Genomic DNA, 18,918 nt, shown 5'->3' on the forward strand with positions numbered 1-18,918 from the left:
GCCCGTACGGCTCGTGTGAGAACCATCACCGCTGCTGTGTGCTGGGAATGCCTCAAGCAACCGATTTACCAGAGTTGCTTGTTTATTAGCCAATATTAGGTCAAGGTTCTCCTGTGGCATGATGTTTTGTAATTTGCCTTTATAGCGTGGATCCAGGATGCTGGCCAACCAGTAGTCGTCATCGTTCATCATTTTGGCAATGCGGGGGTCCCTTTTTAGGATCCGCAAGGCATAATCTGACATGTGGGCCAAGGTTCCCGGTGTCAATGATGCACTGCGAGTGCTGGGTGGAGGAGCACTTTCTGGCAAATACACATCCCTCCAGTCACGCACAAACCCTGTACCAGACCTTGCCACGCCAACATTTTCACTTGCCCCACGAGATACATCCTCCTCCCCTAAGTAATCATCCCCATCATCATCCTCCTCCTCCTCTTCTTCCTCCACCTCGTCCAGGAGAGGTCCCTGAGCAGACAATGGCTGAATGTCATCAAGGATTCCCTCCTCCTCTTCCTCCTGATCAACATTGGCTGCAGACGCCTGCTCCTTAAGGTGCGTCAAAGTTTGCATGAGCAGACGCATAAGTGGGATGCTCATGCTTAGGATGGCGTCGTCTGCGCTTACCAGCCGTGTGCATTCCTCAAAACACTGAAGGACTTTACAGAGGTCTTTCAGCTTCGACCACTGCACACCTGTCAACTCCATGTCTGCTCTCAAAGTGCCTGGCCGTGTATCCTCCCACAAATGCATTATGGCCTGCCTCTGCTCGCACAGCCGCTCCACCATGTGCAGGGTGGAGTTCCACCTTGTTGCAATGTCGATAATGAGGCGGTGGTTGGGAAGGTGGAGCAATCGCTGCAGCTTCTGCATACGAACGGAGTGTACAGGCGACCGGCGGATGTGCGCGCACAGTCTTCGCACCTTCTGGAGCAGGGCTGTTAACTCCGGATAATTTTTGAGGAAGCACTGCACCACCAGGTTCAAGGTGTGAGCCAAGCAAGGTATGTGGCTGAGTTTTGAAAGGGCTATGGCTGCCACAAAATTACGGCCGTTATCACTAACTACCTTGCCTGCCTCAAGATGTACACTGCCCAGCCATGACTCAGTTTGTCGCTTCAAGTACTCGGCCAGCACCTCGGCGGTGTGTCTGTCGCCCAAACACATCATCTGCAACACAGCCTGCTGACGCTTTCCACTAGCTGCTCGATAGGGGGACACATCGTGTGCAACAGTGGCAGCTGCAGATGGAGTGCTCGTACGACTGCGCTCTGTGGACGAGCTTTCGCTTCTGGAGGAGGAGGAGGAGGAGGAGGGTCGAACGCCTACAGCCAACTGTTTCCTATACCGTGGGCTAGGCAGCACTGTCCCACCACCGCTGTCCCCTGTGGACCCTGCATCCACCACATTAACCCAGTGCGCAGTGATGGACACGTAACGGCCCTGGTCATGCCGACTGGACCATGCATCAGTTGTGAGGTGCACCTTTCCGCTCACTGACTGCTTGAGTGCATGGACAATGCGGTCTTTCACATGATGGTGGAGGGCTGGGATGGCTTTGCGAGAGAAGAAGTGGCGACTGGGTAGGTCATAGCGTGGTACTGCATAGGCCATGAGTTCGCAGAAAGCTGTGCTTTCCACCAACCGAAAGGGCATCATCTCAAACGAGATTAGTTTGGCAATGTGGGCGTTCAAACCAGTGTACGTGGATGAGAGACTGAGTACTTTCTTGACCTACTCATAGTGTCTGGGAGGGTGAGCTGGACTTGAGAGCTGCATATGGTGGAAGTAGCGGTGGACAGGGCGGACTGAGAGAGGGTTGATGATGGTGATGGAGTTGGTGTTCTTTCTGATGGCCTAGAATCAGTCTTTCGTTGATATAACAGTGGGATTCCCTGACTGCTGTGGTCTTGCAACGACACCTCAACATTTGCTGCTGTGCTAACCGGTGGGCTTACAGTGGGGGAAACAATGTAGCATTGCTGACTACCTTCGTTGTGATCAGTTGCACATGTGGCACTTGAGGTTTGGTGTTGTGTCCACGCTTGCAAGTGCATGCTGGTTAAATGTCTAAGCATGCAACTGGTATTCAAATTTTTCCCTCGGCTAAAGGTCTTTGCGCACTTCTTACAGATAACCTTGGCCTGATCATGAGGATTTTGTTCAAAAAAGTGCCACACTGCACTCTTCCTACTTTGGCAGACATTTTGCGGCCTAGCACGCTGTGATCTTTTGACCCTCTGGACAAGCTGTCCAGCAACTCTTTTGATGTTTGGAACCTGTCTTTGGAGTGCTCCGGGCCTGCCAGATAACAGCTGTTGCGATGTCGATGTCTGCTGTGGATGCTCCTCATCTGAGCTATTGGAAGCAGCACCCTCTTCCCCCAATGGATGCCAATCTGGGTCAACAACTGGGTCATCCATCACCTCCTCTTCTATGTCATGTGCACCTTCCTCTGTGTCACCGTGTATGGTGGTATAGTGTGCGGGAAGGGGCACCTGAGTCTCATCAGGGTCAGAATCTGGCTCTGTACACTGTGAGGACAATGTAGTGCTCTGAGTGAATGTACCAGCAGAATCATCCATCAGCGGCTGTGCATCAGTGCACTCCATGTCAGATTCATCTTGGCCTGGGTAATTCACCATTTCACTTGATAATCAAGGCATGGTATGTGAAAACAGCTCCATGGAGTAATCAGTAGTATGGCATGCGTCATCCTTCAATCTTGGTTGGGGTGAAGGACACAAGGAAAGGTGTGGTTCATGAACATGAGCCTCCAATGACGACTCAGTGCTTTTACTTTTTACAACTGAAGAAGAGGAGGCGATAGAGCTGGAGGCTGAGTCAGCAATGTAAGACAAAACTTTTTCCTGATGCTCTGGCTTTAAAAGCGGTTTGCCAACTCCTAGAAAACTAAGCGTTCGAGGCCTTATGTAGCCAGACGATGACGCAGGGTCAGCACCTCCTGCATTCGGTCCTATTTTGCTCTTGCCACTACCATCAGATCCACCACCAACACCATCATTACCAGCTGCCAACCCCCGCCCAATTCCACGGCCTCTTCCACCAGCCTTCCTCATTTTTGGTAGAAATGTAGACAAAATCCAACAAACTATATAGTAATGTAAAACAAGGTACAAGGTGTCTATAGGACAGGGGAGATTTTGAATTTCTGCAGACACTTGTGGACACTGAACACTTTTGGATTGTGTGAGGCCCACTGATATCTGAGCGCTATGTGACAGGCTCGATGGCACAGCTGTGACCAAAGTGACTAGAGGATAAGGGAGATTTTGAATCTCTGCACACACTTTTGGACACTGGACACTTTTGGATTGTGTGAGGCCCAATGAATACCTGAGCGCTATGTGACAGGCTCGATGGCACAGCTGTGACAAAAGTGACTAGAGGATAAGGGAGATTGGATTGCTTTTAAAAAAGCAGTTTGCGGAGCAGTGGGTAAACAGCAATGCAGGAATGTCAGGAAGCCTTAGAAGGCAGCCCAACAACCAACACCACTGATACACCACTATATAGCCTCCCCTTGCACTGCACACACAGTGACTGGTGTGTTGTGCAGGCCAAATTGCTAGCAGCAGAAGCAATTTTTTTGTCTTCTCAGCAGGACAAAAAAAAAAATTGGGATTGCTTTTAAAAAAGCAGTTTGCGGAGCAGTGGGTAAACAGCAATGCAGGAATGTCAGGAAGCCTTAGAAGGCAGCCCAACAACCAACACCACTGATACACCACTATATAGCCTCCCCTTGCACTGCACACACAGTGACTGGTGTGTTGTGCAGGCCAAATCGCTAGCAGCAGAAGCAGTTTTTTTGTCTTCTTCCCTGCCTAACGCTCTCCCTACAGAATCAGCAGCAACCTCTCCCTATACTAAGATCGGCAGAAGTAAGATGGCGGTCGGCGTGCACGCCCTTTTATACCCCCTGTGACGCCCACCAAAGCAAGCCAATCACTTGCATGCCCTTCTGAAAGATGGTGGTGACCCGTGCCTATGTCATCACGTTGCCCACAATGTCCGTGGATCCTGATTGGCTGAAAAAGAGCGCAAAACAAACTTTTGAAACGCGACTTTGGCGCGTAAGTCGCCGACCTCGTGGCCGACCTCATCCTAGGGTCGGGTTTCGTTTCATGAAACCCGACTTTGCCAAAAGTCGGCGACTTTTGAAATTTTTCGACCCGTTTCGCTCAACTCTAATGACGACTCTTTGTTTCCTATCATCTACCCAATTCCTTACCTAGTCCTTGCTTCTGTAGCTTCAGTATAAGTCTGTTATGTGGTACAGGATTAAATGCCTTTGTAACATCCAAATAAATCACATCAGCCACATTACCAACATCGAGATTTGCACTCGCCTCCTCCTAGAAGCCCAGCATGATAGACACTACCTATCTTTCATGAATCCACGCTGGTTGCCAGTTATTATATTATTCTCTGTAATATATTTCTTCAGGTTATCTCTTATAATGCCCTTGAAAACCTTGCACACTACTGATGTCAGACTTACCAGTTACCTAGATCCCAAAAAGGTTGACGTGTTATAGATCCTTAAGTAAAATCCAAACTTTATTCATTCCATGTAAAATGACATGCAGATGCTCCAGAGTCACATTTGCATAGGGGGAAAATAGCAACGCGTTTTGATCTCAGCTGTGATTTTTATCAAAGCTAATTCCCTTTAGTTTCCACAAAGATTTAATATATACTTGGACCAATCAAATGATCACATAACACCTGTCAGGTCCTGCATAACATGCAGACAAACTAAAATCAATTGTAGACACAATAAAATTACAAAATTTGCTTTGACCTTAGCTTCCCCCTCGCAAAGGCTTTGTTGATATGTTATATGCTGCATTTTTGTAATGATGCAATGCTACATGAGTGGTGAGTAATAAAGTGTTTTGCTGCTGCTGATATGTTACGATTTGCATTTGTGATATTTGAAATGTCATATAGATGCTCAGATATGCGTGTTTTAAGCTTCCATGAGATGCATCCCACATATGCTCTATTGCATACAGAGCAGTCAGTTTTTTATACAACATTAGTTGAGTTGCAGATAATAAATTGTTTTATATTGAAAAGAGGAGAATTATCAGAATTATTAAATGTTTTGGAATTTGCAGCCTGTTTACATGTTCTGCTATTAATATTACCACTAGAGATGAGCGACTTTGCCTTTTTTCGGGTCGAGCTCCACATAATGCTACAGTATATGTTGGTCCCCATGGATGAAGCTCCACTGTCTTATGGGCCCAAATAATGCTCCATACATAATGGGCCCCATTTCTAATGCTCTAGTGTATAATGGGCCCTGTAAATCCTGCTCCAGTGTCTGATGTCCACTTTTGGAATGTTCCAGTGTATGGTGGGCCCCATCTATCATTCTCCAGATTATAGTGCTCCCCAAAAATTGCTGTTCCAACATTGAAAACAATGAAATAAGTCTCCTCGCTAGGGAATCCCTGTACTAGTCTGGACTCCTCGTCGACCCATCTTCCATCTCACTGCACTTGGCTGTTTAGGCAGAGGGCGTACAGACGTGATGTCATTATGCTCTCTGATCAGAATATCAGTGTCAGGAAACGCGGAAGACGTCATGGTGGTGGAGCAGGGAGAGGTAAGTATTTCAACCTTGCAAGTGCTGTGATCCTGATCAAGCAGGGGGGCCCACTCGTTGGCGACGGCACTGGCACAGTTCCCCTGATAGTACGGCAGTGTGTCTGACGGCGGGTGGGCCGAAACTGCACTTTCATCTGCAGCTTCCTCTTTGTCACCGTGTAAGGTGGAACAGTATATGGGAAGGGTAACCTGAGTTTCATCAGGGTCAGATTCAGGCTGTGTAGAGTGCGAGGGGAAGGTAGTGGTCTGGGTCAATGTACCAGCAGGATCATCGAGCAGTGGCTGGGCATCAGTGCACTTATGGCGCCCCCAGGAGTACGGTCGCCACAGTGGCATTACCTTCCTCCTAGGGAGTGTGATGTCATGCTCGGGAGCAACGAAGGATCTCTCTAGCAGGTTAACTGATTGGGCGGCGTTATTCCCACGAGTCACGACCCTCCAAACAGCGTCCATGAAGGCAAAGTGTTTGTTTTACGTGGGCAGTATGGTTGCAAAGCTGAACATTAAAGGAATGTCCAGAATGGCACCACCAGGAGTGGAGCCTGTGGCGTAATTGGACTCAACACGGGCAACCTCAACCATCCAGCCACCGAAAAGATGCACACATTGCAAGCTTAATTCCGTTAATGAACGAGACTCCGTCATGCCCCCGCGGTCCGCGTCCAGCTTACTAGAGGGGCACACGAGATTGGCCAATAACTGGTGTGTCAAGGCCTTACATGTCGGTGTCTGCATGCGCGCTACACTGAAAGGGCCAGCGTGTGTCGCTTACAGGTGCAGATAACCCGCTGAATACCGTTAATGATGGGGATCTGGGATTACAATTATTACCCGCGAACAATGATTTCCCAGTAAGTGCAGGTCAAGCGCAGTTCCGCAATTAGGCCTAACCGTCATTCCTGAAAAAATGAAAAACTTACGTGTGCAAACCACAGGTGCTGTAGCTTGCTTAACAGCTTGCCAGCCGTTCTCAGGCCCAGTATGGGTTACACGTGATTGCACAAAGGTGAGAAAAGGTACCATATCACCGGATAACATGTATGGATAGCATAGTTTACACATTAAAAATATATGTCTATAGATCAGGAGGCAGGCTCAGACGGTGTCAGGCCCAGTATGGATTTGACAGCCCAGACTACACAGCAGAGGAGCATGGAGAGGTAAAGACTGCAAATGCTGGGGCCCTGCCCAAGCAAGGGGGGCCCACTCGTGGGCGTCGGTACTGGCACTGGGCCCCTCATAGTACGGCGGTGTGTCTGACGGTGGGATTGCACCCCCACCGTCAGAGACAGTTGATTGCACTATGAGAGACCCTGTGCCAGTGCCCGCGCCCAAGAGTAGGCCTACCCACCTGTCCAGGGCAACGGCACTCGCACGGTTGCTTGCGCTAGGTGGTGACCCCAGCCATGGGGGGGGGGCAGCCCAGTTAGGGAGGTTTACAAAGTGGCATATGTTGATGTTGGACATTCAGCTGATGCAAAAGGCAAAATTGGTCAAGTCCCAGGAAGAGGAGGACCAAAGCAAGCCATTTTTCTGTCAACCTATGTGTCATCAGGGGAAGGTGGGACAAAATCCTTGGAAGCCCATGCATGGTTCATTTTAATGAAGGTTAGATCATCCACATTTTGGGTCGACAGACGGGTCCTTTTTTCTGTCAGGATTGATCCAGCAGCACTGAAGACTCTTTCACACTTGCACACTTGCAGCTGGGCAAGCAAGCTCCTGTAATGCATATTGTGCCAATTCAGGCCAGGTGTCCAGTTTAGCGGCCCAATAGTCAAAGGGGAATGACCTGTGAGGGAGAACATCGACTTGGGATAAAAAGTAGTTTGTTACCATAGTTGTTTACAAGGGACCGTTCCTGTCAGACTAATCTGATAAGCTTTTATGAAGGGGTAAGTTCCGGACTGGACCAAGGGAATGCAGTGGACGTGGTGTACATGGACTTTTCAAAAGCTTTTGATACGGTGCCACACAAAAGGTTGATACATAAAATGAGAACAATGGGGATAGGGGAAAATATGTGTAGGTGGGTTAAGAGCTGGCTCAGGGATAGGAAACAAAGTGTGGTTATTAATGGAGCACACTCGGACTGGGTCACAGTGGGGTACCACAGGGGTCAGTTTTGGGCCCGCTTCTTTTTAACATATTTATTAATGACCTTGTAGGGGGCATAGAGAGTAGAATTTCAATATTTGCAGATGACACTAAACTCTGCAGGGTAATCAATACAGAGGAGGACAATTTTATATTACAGGAGGATTTATGTAAACTAGAAGCTTGGGCTGATAAATGGCAAATGAGCTTTAATGGGGATAAATGTAAGGTCATGCACTTGGGTAGAACGAAAAAGATGTATAATTATGTGCTTAATTGTAAAACACTGGGCAAAACTGTCACTGAAAAAGACCTGGGTGTATGGGTGGACGACAAACTCACATTTAGCAGCCAGTGTCAGGCAGCTGCTGCAAAGGCAAATAAAATAATGGGATGCATTAAAAGAGGCAAAGATGCTCATGAGGAGAACATAATTTTACCTCTATATACAGTAAGTCACTAGTGCGACCACACTTAGAATATTGTGTACAGTTCTGGTGTATAAGAAAGACATAGCTGAACTGGAGCGGGTGCAGAGAAGAGCGACCAAGGTTATTAGGGAACTAGGGGGTCTGCAATACCAAGACAGGTTATTACACTTGGGGTTATTTAGTTTGGAGAATCGAAGGCTTAGGGGTGATCTTATTACAATGTATAAATATATGCGGGGACAATACCAAGACCTTTCTAATGATCTTTTTACTCTTAGACCTGTGACGGGGACAAGGGGGCATCCTCTACGTCTGGAGGAAAGAAGGTTTAAGCATACTCACAGATGCGGATTCTTTACTGTAAGAGCAGTGAGACTATGGAACTCTCTCCCATATGATGTTGTAATGAGTGATTCCCTACTAAAATTTAAGAAGGGACTGGATGCCTTTCTTGGAAAGTATAATATTACAGGGTATATACACTAATTACCTTAATATTGCGTTGATCCAGGGAGCTAGTCTGATTGCCGTATGTGGAGTCGGGAAGGAATTTTTTTCCCCAATGTGAAGCATACTGTTGCCACATGGGTTTTTTTTGCCTTCCTCTGGATCAACATGTTAGGGCAAGTTAGGATAGGATATGGGTTGAACTAGATGGACTTAAAGTCTCCCTTCAACCTTAATAACTATGATAAGTGCTGTCTCCTGTCACTTTCCATCGACGCAGTATTACCAGTCGTTTGAGCGGGACTTGAAAAATCAGTCCACAACATGGTCATGAAACACCTTTCTCCAACGCCACTTCTGATGTGTGCACCACGAACACCTCTTCCAAGCTGCCCCCGGCCCCTACGGCTCGTGTGAGAACCATCACCGCTGCTGTGTGCTGGGAATGCCTCAACCAACCTGTTTACCAGAGTTGCTTGTTTGTTAGCCAATATTAGGTCAAGGTTCTCCTGTGGCATGATGTTTTGGAATTTGCCTTTATAGCATGGATCCAGGATGCTGGCCAACCAGTAGTCGTCATCGTTCATAATTTTGGCAATGCGGGGGTCCCTTTTTAGGATCTGCAAGGCATAATCTGACATGTGGGCCAATGTTCCCGGTGTCAATGATGCTGTAAAGCAAACTGACGGGGGCACCACCGAAATATTAAAAGGGGATCCAACCCTGGCCTACAAACTACATATGACCATCAAGAACAGAAAAGAATAGGCCATAAAACGGGGATCACCCTGAATAGGAATTAGCAAAAATATTATAATTTTTATTTTATTAAATTGAGCACAGCAAACAACAACAACAACACATTAAAAACATTTTAAAAATGGTCACACATGTGACACAGTCAAAAGATGTACATATCTCATAATAGAGAACCAGACCTGACAACCACTACCACTTGTTGGCGGAGAAAATGTCTTATACCCAAGGTCCATGTAAACTTATCCAATTAGAAGGTTTTGAAAACACACTAACACATTGTAGTAATCACAAATGAATCAGATATCAATAATGTGGATATAAATTAAGTGGATACTATCACAAGGTCAAATAATGTCCTGAGACAGTGCATACAATTATATAGCTCTGGCATACTCCTATTCACTATGCAGTACATAAAAAACAAAAGTTCCTGGAATGTATTGAATAAACCTCATTTGGAAATACCTCAGCCTGAAATCAGGCTCCAAGAGCAGAGTAGGTCGTCCAGACCAGTAATGGACTATAAGGAGTGCAAATAGCCAAAGGACATCTGCATGTCCACCTTCAAATGATATACACAGATACACAGAACCAAATACATCACATATAAAATGGAGTGGAGTGGGGCAGGCTGGACCAATGACCCGACACGTGTCGCCACTTTTGAAGGTGCGCCGTGTGCGCCAAAATGCAACATGCTGCGTTCGGCGCGCACGGCGCACCTTCAAAAGTGCGCAACGCACGCTGCATTCATACTTGCGCATGGCCTGCGCACCCTATGCTAAAGATAGGGTGCGCAGAATGCATGCAGCCCTGTGCGCTAGTAGTTGGCGATGACCGGAAGGGGCGGGCAGGGAGCCGGCAGGGGGCGTGGCTTAGTGGCGCCGAGTGCTGCGTCGAATAAACGCTAGTGTGAAACTAGCCTAAGCATGCAACTGGTATTCAAATTTTTCAGATTTTTCCCTCGGCTAAAGGTCTTTGCGCACTTCTTAGGCCTCTTTCACACATCAGGTTTTCGCCGTCAGGCGCGATCCGGCGCTTTTGACAGAAACCGGATCCGGCGAAATGCAATGCCGGATCCGGTTTCCCCCCCCATTGACTTGCATTTGCACCGGATCGCGACGTATGGCCATGCGTTTCATCCGGTTTTCGCCGGATCCGGCAATGTGTCGCGATCTGGCGTCTGGAAAAAACGGCTACTGTAACGTTTTTTGTCTCCGGCGAAAAAGCCGGACACGCCGGATCCGGCGTGTCCGGCTTTTTCATACAATGAAAGCCTATGAGCGCCGCAATGCGCCGGATCCGGCGGCCGGATCCGGTTTCTTTGGTCTGAGCATGCTCAGTAGCTCTGCCCACAAGACATATATAAAAGCAAGACAGTGGGACCCACAGCCACACCCAACATGCCACCCAAGAAAGCAACCAAGCGAAGCAGGAGAAGGCAGGAGACCACTGCAGCACCATCAGCACCACCACCACCCCAAATGGAGCAGCAAATGGAACATGCTGAGGAGGGGAGGCCAGCAGCAGATGAGAGACGGTAATTATCAAATCCCCCATTCCTCCAAACTAGGGCTATTGAATATCAAGATATTCATTGGCCCTTTGTTTCTCTTTATTCAACAGCCGCCCAATAGATGCAGCAGCAGCAGCAGCAATGGCAGCAGCTGGAACACCACCCACAGGCATGGAGTGTTGCCACCAGGAAGACAGCACATCATCCTCTGGGAGCCCTCCCTCGCATCGTCAGCGTTTGACGGTAAGTTTTTATTTCCAAAATCCATCATCTCTGTAATATATGTCTATTCATTGCCTTTTATTTCAAAACAGGATTCCCAAGATGAAGAGGAGCTCCCAGAAGAAGAAGGAAGGGGTGGACAGACACTTGGAGTGGGCTCACAATTGGTAAGTTTTTTGCATCAAACGCAGAAACACAACATCACACTACACACAACACATAGAAAACAATGTTCTGCAGACCACACACAGCAAACAAATGCCTACATCCAAAGACATAACATTTTTTGTTTTCTTCTCTAGTCTTCCCAATATGGTGCTCGGCCAAGAGGTCCTCGCAGTGCCTCCCAGGGTCGTCGGCGACACCAACGCGGCGGTCAACAGCATGTAAGTATAAATATTTTTGCTTTGTTTTTTTGCACTTTTTATTTCATTTCTTTTGTGGAGGCTAATTATGTTATTTTTGTCTTTTTCTTTAACAGCCTTCACAGCGTGCTCCCGACTCTGACGGTGAGGATGGAGGACTCGATGTGGACCACCTCATCGATCTCGTCAGAGAAAGGGAGCCGCTCTGGAATATGGCTGACCGCCGCCACGCTGACCTTATCGTTACCCGACGACTCTGGGAGGAAATCTGTTCGCTCCTTGTGGGCCGCTGGGAGGACCTCGATGTTCGGGACCAGATTAAAGAGCGAAAGTATATACAGTACCGGTTGCTTGATGTAAACCAGTGTTTCCCGAACTCCAGTCCTCGTGGTCCCCACGGATCATGTGTTCAGGATTTCTATTTACTATGGAAATCCTGAAAACATGACCCCTGGGGACCATGAGGACTGGAGTTTGGGAAACACTGATGTTGTATACTAACCACTTTGTCCTTTCTCGTTTCAGGGAACAGAATTGTGAATCGGTGGCGGTCTGTGAGGGATCGTTTCAAGAAGGAGTTCAATAAAGAGATGCGGGCCCCGAGTGGATCTGGAGGACGCAGGAGCAAGTACAAGTACACAGAAGCCCTGTCGTTCCTCCGGGAAACAATGGTCACTAGAAGGTAAATATTACACACCACATGTGAAAAAAAATGTTAGATGTAAATTTTTTTTTTCAGCCAGGGCCATACCATGTCAGTATTTTAATTGTTTTTTTTTTTTTCTATTTATTCCACAGCACGGTGAGCAGCACTCGGGAGCCTGCACGATTGGACCCTTCTGAGGCGATCCCTGAGGAGACCGGCACCGAGGGACACTTCGACCGCCCCGGTACATCTGCACCTTCCCAGCCTTCCCACACATTCGACCCATCTGTCCCATCCACCAGCACAGGAGCATTGTGGCCGCCTACATTACATGAAGCTGCTGGTGAAGAGATCGCTTTCCCTTTACCCCACCCTTCTGCCCCTGCCACCTCTAGTACACCTGCGGGTACTGGGCGGCAGCGGCAGAGGGGTCAGGAAAAGACTTATGCGCCAGAGTTCTTGCATCTGAATGCATCTTTCCAGAACTGTCTAAAAGTCTTGTCAGAGCAAATTTCCGCAGGCTATCAGCAGATCAACTCCAGCATTCTGGAGGTGAAGACACTTCTGCAAACCATGCATTCAGAAGCAAGATCTTCGCCAAACCACACCTTTTTCAGGTCTGTTGTGGAGCGCATGGAAACGCTCTCTCCTGCCCAGCAGATGCATGTAATGCATTCATGCCACGCTGCTCTCCAGCAAGTTACCTCCCAACCTCCTCCTCCCACCACAGTAGTTCCTCCACCTGCACCCCCTCCAGCCACTTTCCATCCTCCCCCTCCTATTACATCTACACCCCCTCCAGCCACTTTCCATCCTCCCCCTCCTATTACATCTACACCCCCTCCAGCCACTTTTCATCCTCCCCCTCCTATTACATACCATCCACCTCCCCAGCACCATCCACCTCCCCAGCACCATCCACCTCCCCAGCACCAGCAACCTCCCCAGCACCAGCAACCTCCCCAGCACCAGCAACCTCCCCAGTACCAGCAACCTCCCCAGTACCAGCAACCTCCCCAGTACCAGCAACCTCCCCAGTACCTGAAAACTCCCCAGTACCAGCAACCTCCCCAGTACCAGACATCTCCCCACTTCCAGCAACCTGCCCCGTACCAGACATCTCCCCACTTCCAGCAACCTGCCCCGTACCAGACATCTCCCCACTTCCAGCAACCTGCCCCGTACCAGACATCTCCCCACTTCCAGCAACCTGCCCCGTACCAAACTCCTTCCCCATACAACTTGCCATCAACATCATCTGCTCCTACAGTCCCTGCCCAACCCTCCACTCCACCACCCACCACCTCTTCTGCTTCCCACATGTCCACCCATTCTGTAGTTTTTTCCACACCTTCACCTCTAACTGTTCCTTCCCCACCACGATCCCAGTCCTCTCTCCACACTCCCAGTGTCGAAGTGTCCCGCAGCCCCTACAGCAGTATTTCCACCACACACTACACAGATTTATAATGTGTGTATTTAAATAAAAATGACCAGTTTTATGGTTTCAGTTTTATAGTTTCAAACAAGTTTATTAAAATTTTAAAAAAGTTTACTAAAAAAAACATTTTTCAATAAAAGTTAAATTATTTTACACTGGTTGTCTGTCATTTCTTTCTGCGGCGAAAAAAATTAAATACAGGGTATTTAAAATGTGAAATGGTATTCAAAACTAGGTATATAACTGTGGGTAAATTTTAGCTTTTTGCCACAGTTGTGTTCCTGGTTGTGTTTGAAGCAAAGTATTTCACCTAAAAAGTTGTGTTTATTGTTGGTGATTTCCTAACAATGTACACAACTTTTGTTAAAAGGTGAAATACTTTGCATAAAACACAACCAGGTACACACCTGTGGCCTAAAGCTAAAAATAGAGACCATGACAAGATAGCCAACTTTGGTTGGCAAAGGTATATACTGTTGGTACAGAAGGTACACAAGTTTGGTTGGGCACAAATCTTTCACACTCTGTCATCCTGCCAGTGTACTCTGCCTTGAGGTGACATAAAGTATAGTGCAAAATTGTCCCTCATTACTGAAACCGTCACAGAACTTCTAGTGGTAATGTCATGGTAATCTTGCAAGGTGGTTTCTTCAGAGGTGTCCTCAATGGAAATGGGTTCCTTGCAGATAACAAAATTGTGGAGTACCACGCACGCTTTGATCACCTCGTCCACAGTTTCTGTCTTGAGGTTGATCGCAGTCAATAGGACCCGCCATTTGGCTGTCAGAATACCAAAGGTACATTCAACCATTCTTCTTGCTCTTGTGAGGCGGTAATTAAAAATGCATTTTGGTCTTGTCAATCCTCTGCTAGAGTACGGTTTCAAAAGGTGTTCTGACAGCTGGAAGGCTTCATCCCCTACACAGACAAATGGCATAGGTGGATCAGATGTTTGCGGCAGCGGTCTAGGTGGTGGGAACTGGAAGGTGTTTCCATACAGTTTACGCCCCATGGCAGACAGTTTGAAAACTTGAGAGTCATTGGAGCGGCCATAGGCCCCAATATCAACCGCAATAAATTTGTATTCCGCGTCAGCGATGGCCATGAGGACAATTGAAAAATATTTCTTGCAATTGAAATATTCCGATCCCGATCCAGCTGGCTTTACAATGCGGATTTGTTTCCCGTCCACAGCGCCCAAGCAGTTTGGAAACTGACATATCTGTTGAAACTTGTCAGCAATTTCAATCCACCTCTCTGTTGTGGGCTCTGGTAAAAACTCTTCAGCTAAGGAGTCCCACAGTGCACGGCATGTGTACTTCACAATTCCAGATATGGTGGAAATCCCGAGTCTGTACTGGAAATGCAGTGACGAAAGGGATTCTCCAGTTGCAAGAAATCTGTGGGGAATTAAAAAACAATAAATTAGTTTTAAATCGCAGCATTACATACCAAAACTGACCTATAACACTTGGAGATACAAACTACCACCAACAAGATTGCAGTGAAAGTGTGCTCTGATGCGAGCATATCCAATAAATGTGGCTTACCTTAAAGTCACCATCAGACGCTCTGCGGGTGAAACAGAGAAGCGGCAATAGGTGTCCGCTTTTCTTATGAGGTGTGCAATGCGCTCCACCAAGTAATCAAAATTCTCCATTTTCATCCGCACATATCCAAAAAATTTATCCGGGTTTCGTCTAAGGTCCATGCAGACTGTAGAATAGACCCCACGCGTCATTCTCTTGGCTGTGATGGGGTGGATCCACAAACGTCGTCTACGATGCCTGATGCGCTGCTGTCTCGCTCTCTCCTTCTCCAGAACAATCACCCTCAAACGATTCGCCTCCGCTATAAAATCCGCCAAATTCTTCAAAATATTTCCAATGACAACATCCATCTTCGCCAGTAACTTGCTCTTCTCTCCAACCTGCACTTTCTCCTCTACAACCTGTCAAAGAAGGGCTGTAGGAACATGCTATATATAGTTTTCCAGTAGCCAATCCCGTTTGGAAGGCCACAAGGGTCAATTTTAAAAACCGGATCCGGCGTAATCCGTCGAAAAACGGATAGAAAAACGGATGAACCGGATGAGACGGATCCGGTTTTGTCTGTCAAGAAAAAGACGGATCCGGCAGAAAACCGGATCCGTCACATCCGGTTTTACGAAACATTTGCCGGATCCGGCGTTGCGGCACGACGCCGGATCGCGCCTGACGCCGAAAACCTGATGTGTGAAAGTAGCCTTACAGATAACCTTGGCCCGATCATTAGGATTTTGTTAAAAAAAGTGCCACACTGCACTCTTCCTACTATGGAAGAAATTTTGCGTCCTTGCACGCTGTGCTATTTTGACTGTCTTGCCAAGCAGTCCAGCAACTTTTTGGTTTTTTGTAACCCGGTTTTGGACTGCTCCGTGCCTGCCAGATAACAGCTGTTGCGATGTCGATGCCTGCTGCGGATGCTCCTCCTCCTCTTCTGAGCTATTGGCAGTGGCACCCTCTTCCCCCAATGGATGCCAATCTGGGTCAACAACTGGGTCATCCATCACCTCCTCTTCAATGTCATGTGCACCTTCCTCTGTGTCACCGTGTACGGTGGTATAGTATGCGGGAAGGGGCACCTGAGTTTCATCAGGGTCAGGATCTGGCTCAGTACACTGCGAGGACAATGTCGTGCTCTGAGTGAATGTACCAGCAGAATCATCTATCAGTGGCAGTGCATCAGTGCACTCCATGTAAGATTCATCTTGGCCTGGGTAATTCATCATTTCACTTGATAACCCAGGCATGGTATGTGAAAATAGCTCCATGGAGTAATCTGTAGTGTGGCCTGCCGCATCCTTCAATTTTGGTTGAGGTGAAGGACACAAAGAAATGTGTGGTTCATGACCATGAGCCTCCAAAGACGACTCAGTGCTTTTATTTTTTAAAAGTTCAGAGGCGATAGAGCTGGAGGCCGAGTCAGCAATGTAGGCCAAAACTTGTTCCTGATGCTCCGGCTTTAAAAGCGGTTTACCTACTCCCAGAAAAGGGAGCCTTCGAGGCCTTGTGGAGCCAGACGATGACGCAGGCTCAACACCTCCTGCATTAGGTGTTATTTTGCTTTTGCCACTACCAGCAGATCCAACTCCAACACCATCATTACCAGCTGGCAACCGCCGCCCACTAACACGGCCTCTTACACCACACGTCCTCATTTTTTTGAAAAATGTACTCACAAATCCACCAACGATATGGAACTGTAAAACAGGGTGCAAGGTGTATATAGAACAGGGGAGAATTTAATTCTCCTACCACTTCTGGACACTGATGTATTGTTTCAGGCCCAGTGTATATCACACCGCTGTATCACAGGCTGAATTTGGCTGGTGTGAAAAATGTTATATAGGACGGGAGAAATGTTATGTCATTACACACTTCTGGACACTGATGTATTGTGTCAGGCCCAGTGTATATCACACCGCTGTGTCACAGGCTGAATTTGGCTGGTGTGAAAAATGTTATATAGGTTGGGAGAAATGGAATGTCCTTACACACTTCTGGGCACTGATGTATTGTATCAGGCCCAGTGTATATCACACCGCTGTATCACAGGCTGAATTTGGCTGGTGTGAAAAATGTTATATAGGACAGGGCAGGATTGGAATCTCCCTAGAGTGTAGGTCTGTAAGAACGGAACAACTCCTCGACTTATCCTTACAGAGTCACACACAGATAGCTTCACTGTGGCCGTGATAACAGCCGTTACACGGTACTGAGAGAGGAGCGTGCACGTACACCGCTGTCGGTGTATGTAAAATTGTCAAGCTCCGTGTTTTAGTATACGGACTGACACATGCTGTCTCTCTATAGTTTTGAATGTAATCAAACAGCAAATATACTAAACTGTTTGAAAACCAGACAAAACTATAAGGTGGATGTCATGATCTGAATTTGATCTGACAGTCTTAAAAGCACAGAGTGAACTTTTTTCCTTTTGGCAAGTTGCCAAAGTTACTTGACTGTCCCCGGTGGTGGTTAGTGGTATCGCACCTTAGGTTTTCAGTTTAAAGTTCTCTGTAATTATGATTCAGGTGTGGGGCTCTATAAAGGAGTCTCAGGGTGTGTAATCACTGCTGGTGATACTGATTCATTCATTGATTCTGAGTTGGTGAGAGCCTGGTGGAAGGATGGAGCTGACGAGGAGTCCTGCGCAGCTTAGCCAGGGGGGACGTGTGTCAGCTATGGTGTCTGGACGAAGGGCTGGCATGGCGTGGTGGGGTCGCAGTGATGGTGTCGGCAGGAAGTGTCTGCATGGACTGGTGGAGTGGCGACTAGGGAGAGTGGCACTCACCATGTGGGACTTGGCTGCTGAGCTGGACTCAAGCATGCTTGCCTTCGTGGCAGAAGCTGAACTCATCTTTGGGACTCTGTTACTAAGCAGCAGCAACTGGTGGTGGACTCTGCTCCAAGGCTGCACTATGGTGAAGGGTCCTGTTATGGTGATGGATCCGGGTGGAGGAGAAGACGCACGCAGGTGGAGGGCTCTGTTGCAGGAGCATAAGCACAGAGCATAAAGCTAAGTGGTGTCCCCCTGTATTGTCTCTTTCCCTCATGTGTGTTATTAGTGCAGTGGTGGGATTAGTCTCCGCACCGCCCAATTCCCTAGTGAGGGTTTAGGGTCAGGGCGAGCAAGGGCTTTTCAGGTTCGCGTGCGGCGACAGGTGCGGAGTCTGTATAGGGAATGTGAGGAGTGCAGGGCCACTGGCTCAGGGGAGTGCAGGAGGTCTCCATGTCCCCATTCCCTATCGCAGGGCCCACCATTGTTAATGTTTCCCAGGTTCCCCCTTATTATTTAAATTCGCCGTACTGGAGGCGGGGTTTCCAGAATTTATATTAACGTGTAATACCTAAATTCGCCAGGTGGAGGCGGTGTATCCATCTGCACGTTTTATTATTTAAATTCGCCCCACTGGAGGCGCTGTATCCAGGGTCACGTGTGTTATGGGTTTGCCTTGCGGAAGCATCTGCGTCCAGACACGCGTGACCGTGACATTATCACCAGCCATACTTTTTTTCTGGTGAGCCTTGGCCATGTGGAGACCTGTGAGTAATTGCTGCCGGGCCTCACTGAGGTGAGTGAGGAGCGGCATGGTGTGTTAGAGCCGCTGCAGCAGCAGTTATCAGGGTCTGGGGCCTCTGCTCAGATAACCAGGAAATCAAAATGGCGGCTGTGGTCTGGCAAAAAGCCCCTAGAGTCGCTGCTGGGGAGCGGGACTTGTTCATACAGGCGGTCGTAACCAGACAGGTGGGTGGAGTTGGTGATCCCCATGGTGCTGTCTGGGGTTCCCCGATGGGGGTACGTCCCTGTAGTGA

At 47.9% G+C, this 18,918-nt stretch overlaps 1 long non-coding RNA gene across 1 annotated transcript in view; it reads left to right on the top strand.

The window, feature by feature from the left end:
* The window catches only part of LOC141056200 (uncharacterized), a 65,785-nt gene that overhangs the window by 22,792 nt on the left and 24,075 nt on the right, over nucleotides 1–18,918 (top strand). The gene's annotated exons all lie outside the window — the stretch shown is intronic.

Source organism: Dendrobates tinctorius, unplaced genomic scaffold (genome assembly GCF_039654945.1).
Source record: "Dendrobates tinctorius isolate UK_male_01 unplaced genomic scaffold, ASM3965494v1 ptg000196l, whole genome shotgun sequence".
Classification (NCBI taxonomy): Eukaryota; Metazoa; Chordata; class Amphibia; order Anura; family Dendrobatidae; genus Dendrobates; species Dendrobates tinctorius.